Source organism: Mesoplodon bidens, assembly GCF_964165515.1.
Source record: "Mesoplodon bidens genome assembly, chromosome: 10".
Classification (NCBI taxonomy): Eukaryota; Metazoa; Chordata; class Mammalia; order Artiodactyla; family Ziphiidae; genus Mesoplodon; species Mesoplodon bidens.
The window spans coordinates 9,505,682-9,527,858 of record NC_138172.1 but is presented as its reverse complement, the minus strand read 5'-3'; the positions used below and the strand labels follow the sequence as shown (position 1 = coordinate 9,527,858).

The 22,177-nt window shown below is 42.6% G+C and overlaps 1 protein-coding gene across 1 annotated transcript in view; it reads left to right on the top strand.

The window, feature by feature from the left end:
- Nucleotides 1–22,177, top strand: part of GRM7 (glutamate metabotropic receptor 7) — a gene marked incomplete at its 3' end in the record, with an annotated part of 813,045 nt that overhangs the window by 616,993 nt on the left and 173,875 nt on the right. The window lies entirely within an intron of this gene.

Here is a 22,177-nt window from a genome sequence, read left to right as displayed (position 1 = left end):
AATGTATAAAGCACGTAGGACAATGCCTGTGCCTCATTGGTAATAGTTACACAGTAAGTGAGAGGCAGCGTTAGTATTTTTCTTGTTATTATTGTTACAGTTATTACCTGCCTCAGAGGATTGATTGGGGATTAAGGTAAAAAGTATTAGCATAGTGTCTGGCCCATGGTAGGCTTTCAGGCATGGGATTCTTTCTTTCATTCATGTATTGTATCATTTCAGGGAGGCTGTAATAGCAAGAAGGGATCTCAGACCCACCATGAAGGTAGATTAAGTTCTTAATCTGTTTTCCTAAGCTCAGCTAAAGGAAGGTGGCCTCACAGGGTGGGCACCGGGACCTCAGGTCACTGTGCAGCTTCCTAGGACCCCACCCTCCGTCCAAAACCACAATGAATCATGCCAGGTAGAGTTTTGCCAGATCTAGGAACAGCCCTTAGTGCTGCATTCTAATTCCGTACTCATTCCCCTCGTGGAGAAGAATATGTTTGAACATAAAGTTTTTATTTAAGCGTAGGTTTATAGACACTGGGGAGGAAGCGCTCTGTGACCCGGTGTCCCTGATCACTTGCAGTCACTCCCCAGCCTCCCAACCTTGATTTGACAAATCTGACCACGTGTTTGCTGGAGGTTGGGCTTTTTCTGTGCTCTAGCTCCGGTGGTGGATGAAAGAGACTTGGTTGCTGCCCTCAGGGAGCTTACAACTGAGCAAAGAAAACACCATTAAGTGAGTAACATAGAAATGAAGTAAAACTGTAACTGTGATGAGTGCTATAGAGGAAACCAACAATGTTGAATTAATTAGGGTAAGTAAAGCACTCCAAAATCTCAGCAGAGTAGCATCATAAAAGTTTATTTCTCACTTACATCACAGTCCAGTGGGGCTAGACAGTGGGAACTGGGGTTGGTATGGGGATGAGAGGACCTCTTGGGCTTCTTCAATCTTCCCAGGGTCTGGACTCTTTCTCTGAGTCAGTGCTGCCCTGTCTAGGGCCCCCTCCCTTCTCTGTGTCCAGCAGGCACACCAGCCTGCCATTGGCTCCCCCGACTTCACCTTATAGTGTAAATTCGAGGGAGCCTCGGAAACGTGGTCCACCCGGGCAGCTAGAAGAATCTCTAGATGTTTTGTGATACAGGAGACAGCAGAAGAGAACAGAGTTGATGGTGTCACCCAGGAAGTGACTTTGGTTAAGACCGTAGGTTCCGGAGTCAGATTGCCTGAGTCCCTTCCTGGCTCTGCCACTTGCCAGCTGGGCACCTTGGGTTTAGTTGTGCATCCTCTCTATGCGTCAGCTGTGAAATGTGGGTGAAAATAATAGAGCGGTCTGAGAGAGCAAATGAAGTTAACCAGTGCACTCCAAAAATATTTAGCACAGGGTCAGATTGGTTTATTCTAAGTAAATCAGTGCAGTTAAATTATTAGCATGGTTGTCATTAGTATGATAAGGCAAGACCCGAAGGAGGTCTTGAATGTTAAAGGAGGTTTAGAACGTTAAACCACGATGGCAGAAAACACTGTCGTCTAACTCTTTGTTACTGTCCCCTCCATTCCCACCTCAGTGTGAACGTTCACCCGGTCCTTTGCAAACCAGTAGTGGAATAGCCTACAGTCTCTTCTCTTCTGCTCATTTCCCTGGTTATATCAGGCTCCCCATGCCCACCTTCTAACTAAGATTCTGATGGGGAAGATGCATGGTTTTCATTTTAACTCATATTTTGCAAAGAGCTGTTTTTCTTTTCCCTCTTTGAAAATTATGTGTCCAATTAGCTTTTCTCCAAGGTTCCATTTTGTCCTAACAATCTGTATATCTTTTCATGGAAAATCAAAACATGATGGTGACTGCCCGGATGCCAGGTCCTGTGTTTGGCAGCCCGAATCTTGAGTTGGCAAATAGTTTCACATGCTGGCACTTAGATTCAAGGCGGATGTGGAGAATTGAGGCGGAGAATCATTACTCATCACAGTGGAACCACGAGCAGCCCCTCAAGTCATTAGTCTGCTAAACGTTTCCCTTTTGTGCCCAGTAGATCCAACTCCTACTGCTGTCCCTTGTGTAGCTGCCCTACCCTGCAGTCAGAAGCCTGCCCTTTCTACCTACATAAAAGAAACACTCGGGGCTTCCCTGGTGGCGCAGTGGTTGAGAGTCCGCCTGCCGATGCAGGGGACGCGGGTTCGTGCCCCGGTCCGGGAAGATCCCACGTGCCGCAGAGCGGCTGGGCCCGTGAGCCATGGCTGCTGAGCCTGTGCTTCTGGAGCCTGTGCTCCGCAACGGGAGAGGCCAGAACAGTGAGAGGCCCATGTACCGCAAAGAAAAAAAAAAAGAAACACTCTTCATGAAGGGCCAAGGGCATTGTTAAACTTTATAAGATTAATTTCTAAGTGAAGTGTTTAAAGGGGCATCAGCATTTGAGACAATTGACATAGACTAGGCTCTTCGTTGGAATTGTCTTCACCTCTGTAAGGCAGGGCTCAAGAGGCACGATACTTGACTCATCGTTACGGGTTGTCTATTTTGTGCCAGGCACTGTGCTGGCTGATGAGGACACAACGGTGAACCAAACACTGTCCCTGCCCTCAGTGAACCTGCCACTTGGTAGGGAGAACAGATGATAATCAAGCACTCACTCGCATCCAGTATCTAAAGGCATCATGACAACGAATGATGCTCTGAGTGTCCATTACAAGGGGATTTCACTGAAATGGGTGATGAGGAATGGCTTGAGGAGGTGACCCGGGAGCTGAGGGTTGATGGATGGAGTAGCAGGTATCTGGGCCCAAGGGGAAGGAAAGCTGTTCTTCAGAGGGGGCAGAATGTGCTCTAATGACTCAAATGTGGGTAAGCCTTTGAAGGAAGCTAAGGGGACCGTGGCATATGGCATGAGGCCAGAAGAGCGGGTGCTGAGGCCGCCATATGAATAATGGTCATTCACTGCAGAGCAATGAAAACCCATGTAAGGGCTTTGAGCAGAGAAGAGTAGGCTGCTGACTAGGTCAGATTTGCCTCTGGAGAAGATCACTGTGTCTGGAGGGTGGAGTTGAGTGGGTGCGTGTGGACCAGAGGGGAGGTTCTTCTAAGAGTCAAGGACTTCATGAGAAGTGAAGACAGCTCAGTGTCTGGGGGATAGAGATGCACAGTGAGAAGTGCAGGCACTTAGGTGGCCAAACACACAGGGCTTGGCAGTGGATCACATGTGGAAGATGAGAAGGAGGAAGTGTCCAAAGAGACCCTCCAGGGCTTCTGAGTTCCGAAATTGCGTGGAAAGTCGTGCCATCCACGGACATGGTGCTGAATCTGGGGAGAAAGATCACGGAGAAGTTGTGAAGTTTCAAATCTTAATATCAACTTAAGATTACAATTAGAATGACATTATTTGTCAGTTCACAAAACATATTGTGGAAGGAAGAAAAAGGAAATAAATTACCATGTCTTCATCACCTCCCCCGTTTTGGGTGCTTTTAATGTATCCTGGTTCATCTTTCTAGTAACCTTGTAAGGCAGACACCACCCTCATCTATCAGCTCAGAAAAAGGTTCTGAAAGATCTACTCAGTGGCCTAAAAACATACAATTAATGACAAGAAAAATATGTTTTTGGTCACAGGGTTATATGAAACCACAATCTCCTGCAAGTTTTTCCACCACAAGATATTTCCTTTGTACCCACTTTATGTTGGTTTTCTGAGAGTCAGTATGGGATTCTGGTCCTTAGGAATGTACAGTAATCTCGTAGGAAGATATTGGTTATAATCCCACAATGGAGGATGAAACAAGATGCTCTGGGTTTATAGAGGGGGAGGTTTGGGACTGCTTTGTGCCTTCTGGAGATGACAGAATCTGAGCTGTGTCTGAGAAAGACATTCACTGTGACCCGTGTCAAGGATGCACAGCGGGGCAGATGTGGCCTGGCCGCTACAAGCTGGAGAGATTCATAAACGGGAGATGAAGAGAAAGAAAAGAGGGAGAGGAGAGGGTGTGTAAACACGTTAGAATGACTAGAACTCTTTGCTATCTGGAGAAACTTAATTTTGCCCATGAATGCAGCAACCGAAAGTCAAAATTAAACAGACTTTGTAACAGTAAGAGACCTGAGCTCATTAACAATCTTCAAATAATTTATAATTAGGAATATTAAAAAGAATTCTGAACAGGGGCATGAATATGCAAAGCTCCTTTGTGTTCCCTTAAGCCAGGCTTTTCCAAATCTGGCAGCTTTTTGTACCTGCATATAACTTCAGAGTGCCACAGAGCTGGGCGAGGAAGAGAACAATGCTTAGAAACAAGCAGGATCAATATTTAATGAATGATTTTTTGAACCCCTTGGAGCTTGTCTTCTTCTTTATTTTTGTCTCGTCTCTCCTGGAAACACACGCACACGCGGAAATTAATGTTAAGCAATGCAATTAGTGAAGATATTTTCACAAATCCACTAAAACGTGTACAAGAGACTGCTAATAGTGTTTGCCTCCAGGAAGTTGTTGGCAAGAATGGAAAGGGGGCCAACTTTTCATTGTATATGATTATGCATCTCTTGAATTTTTAGAAGATGTGTATCTAAATACATTTTTTTAAGTCCATTATTTTTGTGGCCTGAAAGGCACCAAGATGTAAACAGAGAGCTTATGGACTCAGACACTGAATACATGAGCCTGGGACTTCCCCAGTGGTGCAGTGGTTAAGACGCCCAATGCAGGGGGCCCGGGTTCGATCCCTGGTCAGGGAACTAGATTCCACATTCATGCCACAACTAAGAGTTCACATGCCACAGCTAAGGAGCCCACGTGCTGCAACTAAAGGAGCCGGCAAGCCGCAACTAAGGAGCCCTTGAGATGCCATTAAGGAGCCCATGTGCCACAACTAAGGAGACCGTGAGCCGAGGAGCCCGCCTGCCGCAACTAAGACCTGGCACAACCAAATAAGTAATCACAAAATAAATAAATGAATATGTAAAAAAAATACCTGAGCCAAAGTTTCCTTATTCACAGGGTACAAGGAATAATTCTTACCTTGCATTTTTTTTTTTTTTTTTTTGCGGTATGCGGGCCTCTCACTGTTGTGGCCTCTCGCATTGCGGAGCACAGGCTCCGGACGCGCAGGCTCAGCGGCCGTGGCTCACAGGCCCAGCCGCTCCGCGGCATGTGGGATCTTCCTGGACCGGGGCATGAACCCGCGTCCCCTGCATTGGCAGGCGGACTCTCAACCACTGCGCCACCAGGGAAGCCCCCTTGCATGGTTTTTAATGAGGCTTAGGGATAGAGTATATTCAATACCTGGCATAGAGTGAATGTTCAATAATAAAAATTGTACTATTGACAAATGAAAGTCTTTCCTGATAGGTTGTAACTAAATAAAACATTTTCTGGTGAAGTTTTAGGTCTCAAGAGGTTTTGGAAGTAAAAATACGGACCTGGTATTCAGAAATGAAAAGAAAAGGGTCTCTGGTGAGACCCCCTCCTTCCTGGCTTGTAGACGCCATCTTCTTACTGTGTCCTCACATGGCCCGTCTTCTTTGAACACATAGTCCTGGTGACTCTTCACTTCTTATAAGGATGCTGGTCCTGTGAGATTAGGGCCCCACCCTTATGACCTCTTTTGACCTTCATAATCTCCTGTAAGTCTCTGTCTCCAAGCAGTCACTCTGAGGGTGAGGGCCGGGTTAGAACTTCAACATACGAATTTGGGGAGGACACTGTTGAGTCCTTAACACCCAGTCACAGGTTTTACTCCTAATTTCAGAGTTACAAATAGCCGTGAGACACAGGCAAAGTTGAGAGAGGTCCGGAAGTACCAATATTATTCCTCAGGTTCTCTCTTGCCTAAGTGATAAATTAAATCTTTAAGTAATGTATGTGTCTATGTACAAAAGTAAGAACTGTTTTGGCCCATGAAGCATCATTATTTTTAACTTAGGTACACAGCTTCATGATGTTTTTCTGGGAATCATACCCTATAAATGGATAGACTCCAAGTCTGTTTATCAAATCCCTCGCAGACAGACTAGGTACATCCCACTAAAGCATTCCATAGATGCAAAATCTCAAGCTAGGATACACCATTTGTTTGTCCACCAAGAGGTCTATTGTTAGCAAAAGGAAATTTGTAGGTTTTTGTATTTATTTTTAATATTTATTTATTTATTTGGCTGCACCGGGTCTTAGTTGGCACTCGGGATCTTTGCTGCTGCATGGGGATCTTTAGTTGCAGCATAAGGGATCTAGTTCCCTGACCAGGGATGGAACCTGGGTCCCCTGCATTAGGAGCATGGAGTCTTAGCCACTGGACCACCAGGGAAGTCCCAGCAAAAGGAAATTTGACCAAGCAACCTTTCTTCTATATTTCTGGAAGGTCCTCCTTCATTCACCCTCCTCCCACCCAGGTGAATTGCAGGCCTGCTGCCAACCCTATCCTGCCCAGTGGGATTTCTTCCTCTCCACCCTCACCACAAAGCTCTGGACAAACCCTCTGACATTTTGTTCCTCCAACACTTTCCTCTTAAAATGTGGTCACCAGACCTGCAGCATCACCTGGGAGCTTGTTAAAAATGCAGAATCTCAAGTCCACCCTCCCCCCCGAGGCTGACTAAATCAGAATCTGCATTTTAACAAGATGTCCAGGGGATTTGTTGGCACATTCAAGTTTGAGAAGCACTGTTCTAACACACCAGGTCTCCCCTGCCTCAGAGCCTTTGCACCTGCCCTGTTACTTCCTATGCATGTCTCCTCACCATTCAGGTCACAGCTTAAAAGTCACCTTTTCTGCCTCTCTCATCTTCTTTTTAAAGTAGATGCCCTGGTGTTACCCTTGCATTTGCATTCCTGCTCGACACCTGTTACAATATATATTTTATTAATTTGTTGTAATGTTGCTTCAGCTGTCCCAGTAATTCTGAGCTCCTTGAGGTCAGAAGTCTTACCCAACCTGTTTAACAATTGTATCCTAATGAATATCACTTGGTACATTGGGTGGCCGAGAAATCATTGTTGTATCAAGAATGAGCAAACTGATATTCCATGACTGGCACCTACCTGTATCTCTAACGTTATCTTCGTTATTCCTTCCTTGCACTCACCTTAAACTACTTACAGCCCCTCATCCTCATCGCCATTCTTGAATCAAGTGCTTTCGTGCTTTCTTGGATTTCCTTAAGCTTCTCACTCTTCCTGAATGTTTTTTCCCCATCTACTCTCACTAAAGAACATTTCATCACCCTCAGAGACTCTGGTCCAATATTCTAGAAAAGACAGCTTAAGGACCATTTGGGCCACAGTTGTATTTTGAATTCTATTGAATTTTACTGAGTTTACATGCATATTTCTACCATGATACCAAGATCCTCTAGAGGGAAAGGAAATAATCGTTTATCTTATCTGTATAGCCATTGCTTAATGTAGTGCATGGAACACAGGAACTGCTGAGTAAATGGCCTTTGAATTATGAGACGGGAAAAATACAAGAGGATGTGAGAAGGATGGTGTAACGAAAGCCAACCTACATCTACTTCAGAGTCTTGGCATAAAAAGTCCTTCCTGATCAGCATAGTCCCTGTAGTCTGTGTGCACTTTTCTTGATGAAAAAGCACTTTTCATCTCCCTTGTCTTCCAGCAGTCCTGGAAATACAAGCTGAATGAAATAAACACTTAATTTGTCTCACCTTCCTAAGATAACCTAGCTTCTCAGTGTAAAAATAAACAAATAAGCTGCCTTACACCATTCAGGCTATCACTACCCAGTGCAATAGGCTGTGTGGCTTATTACAACAGAAATTGATTTCTCACAGCTCTGGAACCTCAAAAGTCCAAAATCAAGACACCAGCAGGTTCGGTGTCTGGTGAAGCCTGCTACCTGGTTCATAAGATGGCCATGTTTTCACTGTATCCTAATTGGTGAGGGAGTTCTCCAGAGTCCCTTTCTAAGGGCATTAATCCTGCTCATGAGGGCTCCAATCTTAAAACCTAATCACCTCCCAAAGGCCCCTTCTCCCCACCATCACAATTGGGATTAGACTTCAACATATGAATTTGGAGGGGGCGGGGAAACACAGACATTTATTCCATAGCAGGTGCTGTTTGGAGAGGCCACTTCTCTCTTAGCTTTGTGGACTTCCAAATGTGTAAGGCAGTAGACTCCACTTCTTAAATAGCCTAATTTTGTTTATATACCTGTGGAGATAGATATCAACACAAATGCATCTCAACAGCTTTCTGCAAAATTCCTTAGGGCATGGAACAGAATTCAGGGGCAGTAGGTGGCTACCTCATTAAATGTTGTTTGAAGGGTACCGAAGGACCGCTTAACCAAATATATCACGTCCACCACATCTTCTGAGCTGGCAACTAAACCAACTATTTGAGTTGTTTCCTTGAATTCACCTGGAGGTGTTTGTTAAAGAGATGGTTGTCCAACTCATCACTGGGCAGTATGTGCTCTGAAACAAGACTTACGGATTTATGCTCAGTCTTAGGGAGCAGTAACCCATTTCTCTATAAAACAGAGGTTGGCTTTTTAGTTGGGCTCACCAAGTGTTCACAGGAGGACATATTTGGCTTGGTCTTGATAACCTGAGTGGGGGAGAGGATATGCCAGTCAGTAGAGGCCGCATGAACAAAGGCGTGTGGAGGCAGCGTACAAGAGAAACCTGAAAGCCGCATGAAATAAGAGCTTATTCTTCTTAGCATGAAAGTTAGAAGAAAGAAATTAAAATACCTATTTTAATCGGATATCACTGTCTTTAAAACACTCTCATAGATGCAATCAGATCTGATTCTCCAACAACTTCGTTTTACTGGTGAGAAAATTAAGCCTCACAGAAGCCCAAGACGATCCAGCTAGTATTCTGAGAGTTGACAACCGAACTAGTGTTCTCTGACTTTCCATGACCCCACAGGTTACACTAGTCCAAGAAGGGAAAAGATCTGAAAGGCAAGGCTAGAATTCCAATCAAAATATTCGTTAACCAATGTCAGTGTTTTCTACAGTGTTACTGGAAGGATACAGATTCTGCAGTATGTTGAGATAACAGATGTTACAACAGGGGAAAGAATTATTTTTTCTGAGCTCCAAACAATTAGAAGGCACTGTCTTAAATCAAAGCATGATCTCTCCTTAATAGCGTTACTTCTCAGGGTCTTTAATAAACTAATACGCACTGTGGCTCCACTGACATTGCGACATTGAACCGTGTGGTTTTCTGTGTTCAAAAGATTATGTTGCAGGGCTCGTATTCATCAGAATGAAATGTGGGATAATGATGCTAAATAATCTGTGTAAAAATAATTTCTCTCCTCTAGTTCAGCAAAGGGAAGCAAGAGATTCAGAGGCTGAGAATAGAAAAATAGAAAGGAGGGAAAAGAAAACAGAAAGAAAATGAAAAGCTCTTCTTGTCTCAGAGGGTCAACTAACTGATCAGCATTCTTCCCCACTTACCTGGCAGAGAGCATGAGTCACCCCAGGTGAGTGGGTGAAAAGCAATTTGCAAGTTGTCTGGAGTGTGAAAACCTAAGATGAATGGCTGCGCGGATTAGAAAAGAAGATTTAGTAGCAGTGATATGAGGACTTCCATTGTTCTTGCTTGTATAGTTTGTCATATTTAAGCAAGTCAGAATTGGGAGGCTCAAACAAAAAGGAAGAATAAGGAGCATTCAAGGGCACTAAAAGAAGGCATTTTCTTCTAAGGATGTATCCCTTTATGTCTTTTCTTGGAAGAGAATTTGTCCAAGTTTCATTCCATCTTTTAGGCTCTGTTGGGGATTTAAACAAATACATAATAGCCCCAGTTTTCCCAGTGGAAATAGAAGAGGCAGGAGACTATTACGGATAAAATGCTAAGAGATGTCAACAGAGGGAGAGGGCGTTTCCAACTTGGAGGCTTCAGAGAAGATTTGGGTTATTTGAATGGTTGCAGAATTAGGGGGAAAGCATGACAGCTAAAAGGATGAGTATAAAGTAAATAATGCAAATAGGGAACCATAGGGTATTGAAGGGAAGCACAAGCAGTACCCTTTGTTAGAAGAAAGATGGATATGGGTGGGGCTGGAGGTTGATGAGGCTGGAGGGGAGGATCAGGGATTCACTCTGCAGTGACTTAAATGCTAAAGTGAGGCTCTGCCCTGACTCAGGTGGGCAGTGAACTTTATCCGGGGTGCAGCAGAACCACACTCGCCTTCCAAGAAGCCGCCCTGGCAACTTCATGACAAATAGCATCTGTCAGCCGATCTTCTAGGTGTAGGGTGGACATTAGGAAACAACATAAATGTGATCTCTTCACATGGAGGGAGATGAACACAGAAGTAAACACGCAGATGTTTAATTTCGGATAGTAACTTAACAATGAAGAGAAATAAAGCAGAGGAGAGGAGTAAGAACCTACAGGGAAGACTGGCAGCAAAGAGAGTAATTGAGAGGACAGGATAGTGATAACTTTAATAGAGCAATGTTTGGGGCCAAAGAGGAAAGAGGTTTATGGAGAAGATTGGAACAAACTTTGCTAATCTTTGAGGGGAGCAAGGTGGAGGAGGCGTCAAAGATGACAGAACAGTCACTAATAATAATTGCAGTAGATCTAACTCATTAAGCTTTTACTATGGGCCAGACTACGTGCTTCACATACATTCATTTTCTCAGGAATTCTGAAGCCAAATCTAGCCTGTGTACCCCGACACCGAATTAATTCTTGGAGACAGAGTTTTGGGTGAAGTAGGAAAGAATAGCTTCATTGTTTTGCCAGGCAAAGGGGGCCACAGAGGGCTTATGCCCTCAGAACTGTGTGTCCTAATGGGGGGTGGGTTTGTGAGGGGTATTATAGTCAAGGGGAGGGGTGGTTGATGAGGATCAGGGTGCGTGCAGGGCCATCTGGCATCAGGTGATGATGGGGCAAACTGTGACCTTCTCTGATATGAAGAGTGCTTCATCAAGTAGTTAACATCTTCCATTTGGTGGGGATTTTAGTTCTGCAGAAGAGCTCAAAGATATTGTTATGTGTGTCCCTGGAAGGGGGACCAGGACCCTGTCCCAAAGCTGCACCATTGTTTCTTGGCTGTTCCTCCCTGGTCTCTGCTTCACCACTACCCCCTGCCACCTTCCCTGATTAGCAACGGTTTGAACCTGCCCTTTGGAACTCAGGGAAGGGGACCCAGAAGGGCTTTTGTGCCCAGAAGCCCCACAGAGTCAGTTTCAATTCTAGGACGTAATCATTGCTATGTGCATTTCACAGTTGAAAAAAAAATAATAAGGTTCAGAGAGCTTAAATGACTTGGCTGCCATGTGACCCAGCAATCCCACTACTGGCATATACCCAGAGAAAACCATAATTCAAGGAGACACATGCACCCCAAAGTTCATTGCAGCCCTATTTACAATAGCCAGGACATGGAAACAACCTAAATGTCCATCAACAGAGGAATGGATAAAGAAGACGTGGTACATATATACAATGAAGTATCACTCATGCATAAAAAGGAACAAAATTGGGTCATTTGTAGAGATGTGGATGGACCTAGAGACTGTCCTACAGAGTGAAGTAAGTCAGAAAGAGAAAAACAAATATCATATATTAATGCATATATTGGAATCTGAAAAAATTGGTATAGTCGATCTTATTTACAAAGCAGAAATAGAGACACAAACATAGAGAACAAACGTCTGGATACCAAGGGGAAAAGGGGAGAATGGGATGAATTGGGAGATGGGGATTGACGTATATACACTATTGATACTATGTACACAATAGATAACTAATGAGAATCTACTGTATAGCAGCAGGAACTCTACTCAGTGCTCTGTGGTGACCTAAATGGGAAGGAAATCCAAAAAAGAGGGGATATATGTATAAGTATGGATGATTCACTTTGCTGTAGAGTAGAAACTAATGCAAAATTATAAAGCAACTCCAATAAAAATTTAAAAACGAAAAAAATGACTTGGCCAGTGTCACTCTGCTAGGATTTGAACCCATGTCTGTCTGATTCCAAGGCTCATGTTATTAACTCCTCTGGTATAGCAGGACAGGTTGGAGGGTGGGTGGAGAGATCTAGAAAACGGGAAGGAAGGCGGTACTTCTAGTTTTAGATACGTAGAGTCTGAAATGCCACTACAGCATTAGTTGCTGATAATATGTGGCTGGAAGAATCAGAGCTCGAGAGAGAGGGGAGGCCTGACAATAGCCATCTTTAAGTTTTTACCTGGATTAATTAAACTTAAGTTGATCCCTGAAGCCATAAAATATTCCAGTAAAAATTAATAATTAGGCAGTTACGATGTCTCAGACACACACCTTACACATGCTGTCTCATTTGTCACAAATGCATCTCATTCATAACAAATAAGCTAGGGAAACACGCTTCATTTCACATGGTTGACTCGCCTTGGGTCATACTGTCTGGAGGTGACGAAGCCAGTCTTTGAACCCAGGAAAGGCTGACTTCCTAGCTCATGTTCTTTCTATTTTGAGCTGTAGCTAAGTTTACCCAAGGAGAATGTTCAGAGAACAGTCAGGGACCTATTGAAATCCAGTTCCGTCCTTGGCTGCAGACTGTTGTTCTCGCTCCCTGTGGTGTGTTAGTTATGTTCATGTTTCCACAACCTAGCAACTTAGTGCTCCAGATTTAATTCCCTTTCTTCTCTCAAAATGCCAAGGACATTTCACATATAAACTTCCATTCTTTAGATGTGTATTAAATGACCAACAAATAGATGAGACTCACCTAAGTCCTTATGGATCCTTTCATCAACTCCACTTACAGTGAAACTCCAGTTTGGGCTGGGGGAAGATCACTTCTACAGTAGTGGTCAGTCTTTTCTCTCACCTCTTTCACCTGCCAGTGCTCTTGATTCCCCTCTCAGATTCTGGGTTTCCAGCATTGAGTAAAGTGGATGGAAGCTCTGAAATCACTGGGTTTACAGAGGAGTTGGGAGACCGATTTTAATGAGTCACATATCTGCCTAATGACAAATGGTGTTAAATTATTTGAGGAGGGATCCTTGAGAGGTTATAAAAGGGGGAACCAACGCAGTGAGGGTGGGGCATCCTGAGAAAGAGTCTGCTGAGCGGAAGAGGTACTGAACAGCTTGTTACAGCACAGAAACCACTGTGGGGCAGGGTGCTTCATGGGACTCATAGAGCCAGGAGAGTGAGGCCACCTGATGTGTGTTCCTTTGAGACGATGCTCAGCTAGGAGGCTAGAGAGCAATAAGAAGTCACTGAAGAATTAAGCAAAAAAGGTGACACGATCAGATCTCCATGCTAAAGAAGCCTCCTGGCTCTAGTGCAGAGGATGGGATTAGGAAAAGGCCAGCAGGAAAGAGAGGTGAAGAAACCCCATAGAAAGCTTTTGCAGAGGAGGTGAGAAAAGAGGATTCATTTCTCTAAGGCATTCGTTTCTGTCTCTTTTGCTCCTGACAATTAAAACAGGATCCAGCACCCAGTAACCTTACTTAATATATAGTTTGTTGGATAAAATAATTAATGTAAGTGATTGCAAGAGAGAAACCCAACAGAAGTTGTTGGTCGCTTAGATATGGGGGGAGGGGGTGGGGACCAAAGGAAAGGAAGATGTCAAAGATGACACAGGGCTTCCCTGGTGGCGCAGTGGTTGAGAGTCCGCCTGCCGATGCAGGGGACACGGGTTCGTGCCCCGGTCCGAGAGGATCCCACATGCCGCGGAGCGGCTGGGCCCGTGAGCCATGGCCGCTGAGCCTGTGCGTCCGGAGCCTGTGCTCCGCAACAGGAGAGGCCACAACAGTGAGAGGCCCGCGTACCGCAAAAAAAAAAAAAAAAAGATGACACAGCTTCTGGTTTATGGATTGATAAAGCTGCCATGTGCTAGGGCTTTGTCCTTCTTTTGTCATTGCCTCTGAGTCAACCGATGTTTTCTATAAAGGGCCAGATAGTAAATAGGTTACATTTTGCGGGCCATGCATTCACAACTACTCAGTTCTACCAATGTACCCTAAAATCGGCTAGAGGCAATATGTAAATGAACAGTGTGGTGATGTTCCAGGAAAACTTTATTTATGAAATCAGGTGGTGGGCAGGATGTGGCGCACTGGGGGCCATAGTTTGCCATTCCTGGTGTAGATCGTGAATTCAGTTTTGAACAAGTTTATTTGAGGTATTTTTGAGGCATCCATGTGAATATGTTTACGTTGTAAATTATTCTTAAATCCGTGCTTTAAAAAACTACTTTCAAATGTTTTTAATAATTCAAGCAAGATTAAGTACCTAATGTTTGATTGGTAAGCATCATTTAGGGAACTGTGTCCCCAGGCGGGGACTAAATAAGAGATGATTTGTAGTTAACATGCACATTATAAGGAGATGGCTCTTCTCCTGGCAGTTTTGTTTCTGAAAGAGTTAGCTAACTAGTGTTAGCAGATATGTATTGTTTGGCCAACTGAGTATATGGTAATTTTGAAAAAGCATCAACATTGTGAAAAATCGAAGGTTCCCCAGAAGGCTGTCCGGATTCTTCTGGAAAAAAATAAAATAAAAAAAAATAAAAGGAAGTTCTGAAGCCAAGTAAAGATAACCATTTTTTAGTTAGAGTTATGGAAAGGTGTGATAAAGAAAGAAATGTAGAATTGCTTTGGGGGCAAACTGTTCCATCAGTCTGGGAGCTTTTAATTACGCAAATTTAATAAATACCGCCCACCTTTCCCCTTGTACTTAAGGAAAACGCAAGCATTGAAATAGTAAATGCAGGGCTTCCCTGGTGGCGCAGTGGTTAAGAATCCGCCTGCCAATGCAGGGGACACAGGTTCAAGCCCTGGTCTGGGAAGATCCCACATGCCGCAGAGCAACTAAGCCCGCGCGCCACAACTACTGAGCCTGTGCTCTAGAGCCCACAAGCCACAACTACTGAGCCCACATGCCACAGCTACTGAAGCCTGTGCGCCTAGAGCCTGTGCTCCGCAACAAGAGAAGCCACCGCAATGAGAAGCCTGTGCACCTCAACAAAGAGTAGCCCCTGCCCGCTGCAACAAGAGAAAGCCCGCGCACAGCAACGAAGACCCAACACAGCCAAACATAAATTAATTAAATACATAAACAAACAAACAAAGCAATAGTAAATGCAGATCATTGTGGCAGAACTACCAATGAAGTCTGTTCTTGATGTATAATTCAATATGCATTTGCGTGGACATGTCATTTATTTTGTGTTTTAGACTTTGTTTTGAGGAGAAGCACTATTTTATTCTCACATCAGTTGTTTGCTTCATGGGCCGAGCCTTTCTAGGCATGTTAAGTTGTTTAGCCAATGACGTTATGAAATATAAGTCCGGAGACCTTCCTGAACTGTGAAAATTTATAATTCCACTACAGCGCCATACTTTCCCATTAAACCGTAAGAGTATAAGGAGCATTTTAGGTGACCTTCTCGGACTTCTAATGAGAGCTAGTGCATCCTAAGGTCAAGAATAGAAGCCTGCAGTCAATAGGTTCTCTAAACAAAGCAAATATTTTCTCCTAAACGCCATCCCTTCAGAGAGTTTAGTTCATTCTTTCCCATACTTGTCTACTTTCAGACACCCTGCTGCCTATTTGGAATTTTTAGAAGATCCCCAGGTGATTGAAATGTGCAGTCAAGTTTGGGAACCACTGGCGTAATTCAAAAACAGGTCTTAATTCAGAGCAGACATACAGATGGCCGGCCAATAGGCACATGAAAAGATGCTCAACATCGCTGATTGTTAGAGAAATGCAAATCAGAGCTACAGTGAGGTTGCACCTCACACCCGTTATATGGCCATCATTAAAAAGTCTACAAATAACAAATGTTGGAGAGGGTGTGGAGAAAAGGGAACCCTCCTAACACTGTTGGTGGGAATGTAAATTGGTGCAGCCACCATGGAAAACAGTATGGAGGTTCCTCAGAAAACTAAAAATAGAGCTGCCATGTGATCTAGCAATCCCACTCCTGGGCATATACCCAGACAGAACTATAATTGGAAAAGATACATACACCCCTATGTTCATAGCAGCACTATTCACAATAGCCAAGACATGGAAACAACCTAAATGTCCATGAACAGAGGAATGGCTAAAGAAGATGGGGTGTGTGTGTGTGTGTGTGTGTGTGTGTGTGTGTGTGTATTTGATACATACATATATATAAATATACATATATATATATATATCTCCAATGAAATACTACTCAGGCATCAAAAATAATGAAATAATGCCATTTGCAGCAACATGGATGGACTTAGAGATTATCATACTAAGCGAATTAAGTCAGAAAGAGAAAGACAAATACCATATGAAATCACTTATGTGTGGAATCTAAGATATGACACAAATGAACATATCCATAAAACAGAAGCAGACTGACATGGAGAACAGACTTCTGATTGCCAAGGGATGGGGGGAGGGGAGGGAAGGAATAGGAGTTTGGGGTTAGCAGAGGCAAACTCTTATATACAGAATGGATAAACAACAAGGTCCTACTGTACAGCACAGGGAAATATATTCAATATCCTATGAGAAACCATAATGGAAAAGAATATGAAAAAGAATATATATGTATACACATATAGCTGAGTTGCTTTGCTGTGCAGAAGAAATTAACACAACGTTGTAACTATAGTTCAGTAAAAAATTTTTTAGAAAAAGTTCTTAGTAACAGTACAGAGCTGTCTACATCTTGGACCTCGATGTGCTTTACAGTGAGATGAAGCTGTAAATCCCTCCATGGGTGCCCAGGGACTACCGTAATTAAAAACTAGTCAATTATGTACTCTTTTATGTACAATCTTTTATATATACTTTAATGAAGAAAGTGTATGGCACTTTTTTTCCTCGAGTATATTAAACACGATGAATTGTACAAAGAATTCCAAATTTTGAATAAGTAGAATTTGAATTAAGTGTGTTTATAGCAGTCCCGAAATTCTGTTTCATAGTCCAGTCCTGCTGCCTAAAAATTAACAATCGGGGCTGAGGCTTAAAAAAGAAAAAAAAAGACATTGAGATACTACAAAATTCCTTGTAAAGCCATTCTACCTTACCCACTCCCCACCGGAACCTAAACCTGGTTCTTTTCTAGTATTAGAAATTCAGCATTCTTGTGCATTTTTCCTGAAAAGATTTTTTCATAAATTAGCCAGGACAAATATATTTTAATGAACAAATGGTGTTTAATAAGAAAGCTCTTGTTAAATTAGCTCATTCTATTAAGGTTTTAGTAAGTAAAAATAATGCTGTTGCAAAGAATTAATGCAACAAAAACACCAGCCAGCTGGCTCTACAGAGTGTGCGCTGGAAAATGCAAATGGGACTTCACTGGAGAAAATATCCCTGCAGTGACACAGTTTTCCTTCAAAGAGAAAATGTCTTCTAGATAAAAATGGATGCACTGAACAGTGTTTATAAAAATCCTCTCAGTTTGGTTCCTGCATTTGGCTGTAAGACAGCAACTCATTGGGTTTTATTTTAAAATTCCAGTGATTATAAGGTTTGCGCATCCCCGGTGGAATAGCTTTCTCTGCTAGAGCCAGACCCCAGTTTTTCTTTGCCAAACACATGTGCTAAAGAACTTTAGCTGACAGGTCCTTTTTCATTCTCTGTGTCTGAGCCAGAAGCAGTGGAGTCACAGCTGATTTTTTGAGTCCAGTTGTTTACCACCCTCTTTTCTGAGTGCTTTCAGGAGACAAAGACAAGTGTATCTGATCACGTGTGATTCACAAGTTTCCTTTCCTCCTGGTACTCTCTACTACCCACGCAAGAACTTGAATTATTGGCTAACTGTCCAGTAGTCTCAGGCCTTCACATACCAGCTGCAGAAATAAGAAAGAGTGTTTTAGAATGTTTGACTGCAAGTAGTGGGCTACCCATGAGGTAGGTATTGGTTAACCAAGGAAAGTTTATTGTTTCATGTTCGCAGTTCAGGGTAAGGTGGTACCAGTGTTGGTTCATTTGGTTGACAAAATGATGCCACTGTTAAAAAAAAAAAAGATTAAAGAAGACAATTTAGGCAGTACAGACACACTTTATTTAACACTTTGTGGACAGTCAGAGAACTGCAAAATGGGGTGGAAAGCAGAAAGTTCTCATAGGATAAAGAATAAAGAACAAGGAGAAGACATAAAAATTATCTGATGGGCTGGGCCCACATAGTCAACCCTTTTTGGGGTGAGAAGCCCCTGAGTTGACTTAGCCTTTGGAGATTGGCTGACTAGATGTACTGCATTTCTGTTCGAGTGAAGCTTGTTTACAGGAATGTGGAAGTTATCTTAGTTTTGGCTTACTGACATGGCACCCCATACAGGAGCGGCTCCATGTGGAGCCTAGAAAGTTATTTTGAGAGCATCAAAGATACACATTCTGTTTTTGTTTTTATTTTACTATCCTCAGCATATCAGCTTTGTTCCTTCAGCTTGTCTCTTCATGGTGGCACAATGGCTGCTGCAGCTCCATATATCACATTTGCACACATCAAAGGCTGAAGACAGCATCTCTCTTCTTTGTGTCTCTAAAGAGTGAAGAACACTTTCCTAGGACTCCACAAAAGGCTTATTTTTGCTTTCATTGGCCAGAATTACCTACTTTTCTCTTTTTTAAACCATTGATTCACTTATCCATAAAATCTATGAGCCATGCATGGTGTTAATTGATGATACTAGCTCTACAGGTGTATTCTCTTGCCTGAGATCTCAACAGTGCTTTGCCATGAGCCAGCTACTGAGCTGACCCAGTATCCAATAACCATAAACTTGGGATGTCCAGGAAGAAAATGCATTCTTATCAGGGAATTTAGAACCGTATCTTGTAAAGAAGACGATGGTAAACATCCTAGCCTTTTTCCTAATCTTTGTTGACCTGAAATAAATAGACTGACATATATTGCTCCAGCAAAGATGGGTTTATTTGAGATCAGCAAGAGAATTGCAATTCGGGGTCTGAAACCGTGGCAAGCCACATGCCAGACCCCTCACAGCAAGGAAAGGAGAACACTTTTATGGAGGGGAAAAGGAAGTTGGAGGGCAATAGTAAAAGGTTCATGGCTTTTCATTGGTCGAGTCCTTGCCAAGGAAGAGGAGCCTTCTTCCTGTTGGGTTCAGCTATGGGCACAGGGCCTGAGATCTCTCCCTTCTCCTGACACCCTTTAATTGAGATTTCTATTTATTAATTTTTTACATCTTTCTGCAATTTAACTTTGGCTTTCGAGCTAACTAAATAAAACACAGTTTTGTTGCAGAGTTTAGAACAAACTTGAAATGTGCATTCCTTCTAGCCTTTTGACAAAGTCAGTGGACATTACAGTTAATTTTTCAAAACCCTAAATTGTTATCCTCTTTTAAGTAGGTGCCCCTGGGCATTTGCAGCTAACTGTTTCTTCTTATGAAACAAGGCACTAAATTTGTGTGGATAGGTAAAGATATACACAACTCATATGTGTCTTTTTAACAAAATTCTCACTTACTAGAGCTCTTAAAGGTTAGTTGGTACCTTTATGGAACATAAATTATATTTTCCATAATGATTTTTGTTGGCAAAGCAAGTAAATTAGACTTCTAAGTTGCAAGAAGCAACTTTGTTGCTTTAATATATACAATTAAATTGAGTTGAGATCTACTTTAAATGAAAATTGAAAACAAATTAAGTAGTCAATGTAATGTTTGTGGTTATAGCTGTTGTATACATTTGGCTAAGTTGAGGAAAAAAGCCGTTCAGCATTGCTGACCATTTTATTTGTGGTGAGGGGGGATTGCAAGCTGGCAACATTTGAAATTGGCTATAAAATATTACATATAATGATAATTTGTTTTTATATTTGTATGAGCCCTACATCTATTCCATAGCTTAAGTTTAATCATATGGCATATTAGTTCCCACTCGTGTTGGAATCAGGCAATCTCAAGTTTAGCTAATGATATTTGTTTGTAAGTTTTTTTTGTTAGTCTTTCTTTACTAACTACGAGTAGGGCCTTTTGCTTTGATATTTTGAAACATTTGTGTTAATAATAGCAATTTTTTAGGTTCCAACTTATTGAAATTGGACATTTATAAAGTTAATGCATGTCTTTTTCTCTCTTATTACAAATTATTTCCTTAATTTTATGACTTTGGGATGGCTGACAGTGACCTCCTGGCTCAAAAATGATGATGTTGAGGAAGAAATGATTATGTTTTATATCTAGTTAGATTTATTAGTGCTGACTTGGGCTTTGTGCTCAGGCAAATGAGTTCATAGGGGTCATCCAAAGATACTTGGGTCTCTGATTAAAGTTTAAATTCAATCACTAGAAGGTTATAATATTTTATAAAGTTTAATCCTTGAGCCGTTCTTTCCCCCAGAGTTAACTACATTTGATTCAGAGGTTGAATGTAGTTCTCATTCAAGTTTTGATGGAATTATCACACCTTGCTATACACTGCATCCTGTTTTAACAGAGCATTCAAATTCCACTGAGCAATAAATTAGTTCACCCCCTTATGTCTTAAAAGTATGCATTTAAAAAAGGCTCAGGGGGCCTCCCTGGTGGCGCAGTGGTTGAGAGTCCGCCTGCCGATGCAGGGGATACGGGTTCGTGCCCCGGTCTGGGAGGATCCCATATGCCGCGGAGCGGCTGGGCCCGTGAGCCATGGCCTCTGGGCCTGCGCGTCCGGAGCCTGTGCTCCGCAACGGGAGAGGCCACAACAGTGAGAGGCCCGCATACCGCAAAAAGAAAAAAAAAAAAAAAAAAAAAAAAAAAAAAAAAGGCTCAGGGACTTCCCTCGTGGTGCAGTGGTTAAGAATCCACCTGCCAATTCAGGGGACATGGGTTCTGACCCATGGTCCGGGAAGATCCCACATGCCGTGGAGCAACTAAGCCTCTGAGCCACAACTACTGAGCCCATGTGCCACAACTGATGAAGCCCGCATGCTGCCACAACTGATGAAGCCCGCATGCTGCAACTACTGAAGCCTGCGCACGTAGAGCCCGTGTTCTGCAACGAGAAGCCACCACAATGAGAAGCCTCACACCACAACAAAGAGTAGTCCCTGCTCCCCGAACATAGAGAAAGCCCGCACACAGCAACGAAGACCAAACGCAGCCAAATCAATCAGGCAATAAAAATCGTTAAGACTTTCCAGTATCTTTCTAACCTATATTTTTGTTCACATATCTTAAAAATTTGATTAACTAGATATGGGGAATATCAGCCAAATTTGTTCATGGGAATGTATTCGTGTATTTTTTAAGTACATCTTTTGCAACACGTAGATACTAAAATTATTCATTTAGTAGGTATATTTCTCAGGACCCTTGGTTACAAGTAAGAAAAATGCAGTTCAAAGTACTTCAGCATAGCAGAGTTTACTGAGTCACATAATGACACAATATAGGGAAAACCTGCTTCAGGCAGAGCTGTTTCCAGGAGCTTAAACAGGCTTATCAATAATTTTTCTCTTCAATTCTCTACTCTGCTTTCCTTGATATTGGCTTCTTCCTCTGAGAAGTAACTTTCTCTTTATAGCCATGAGCACCAGCATCCTTACATCCCGGAAACTGCAAGTCCAACAGAAACAAAGATTTTTATCCTACGTAATCTCTGTAAAAGCCGTGAAGTTAAATGCTGTGCCATTCTGTAATGACCCCGTCCTTGACCCAGTCTCTGGGGCTAGGAGGTTGGAATGTATCAGTGGTTGACGAAGTGTGATGGCTAAAGAACCTGCAGCAACACCATCTGTGATTTTGTTAGAAATATATACTCTCGGGCCCCATCCTAGTCCCAGTGAATCAGAAAATCTGAGAGTGGGGTTCAACATGCTGGGTTGTGAAAACCCCTCCAAGTGATTCTAATGTGTACTCAAGCTTGAGAACAACGCAATATCCTAATTGGGCCAGCCTGGGTCTTGCTTGCCACTCCACCCCTGGAGTTTCCGTGTAAATCCCATCTCACAGAAAGCACATAGAAAAAAAAGATGTGAGGAATTGATATCAGGGAAAAAAAGAAGAAGAAATGCTGTGCTGGAAAAGATGAGATATCAGCCCAGTAATAAAGCCCTTTGTTTCTAATGCCATTATTTCTCAGAAGACTGTTAATTATGAATTCCCCTCCAGAAAGCCAATATTCTAATTAAGCAAGCACACGTTCATCCTCCTCTAGGATATAGTGTTTTAGTTTAAATTTCATCTCCAAATAGGTACATGGCTCATCTTGAAAGGTTTCCAGACCATATTACTTTCTCATCAAATGCTTTA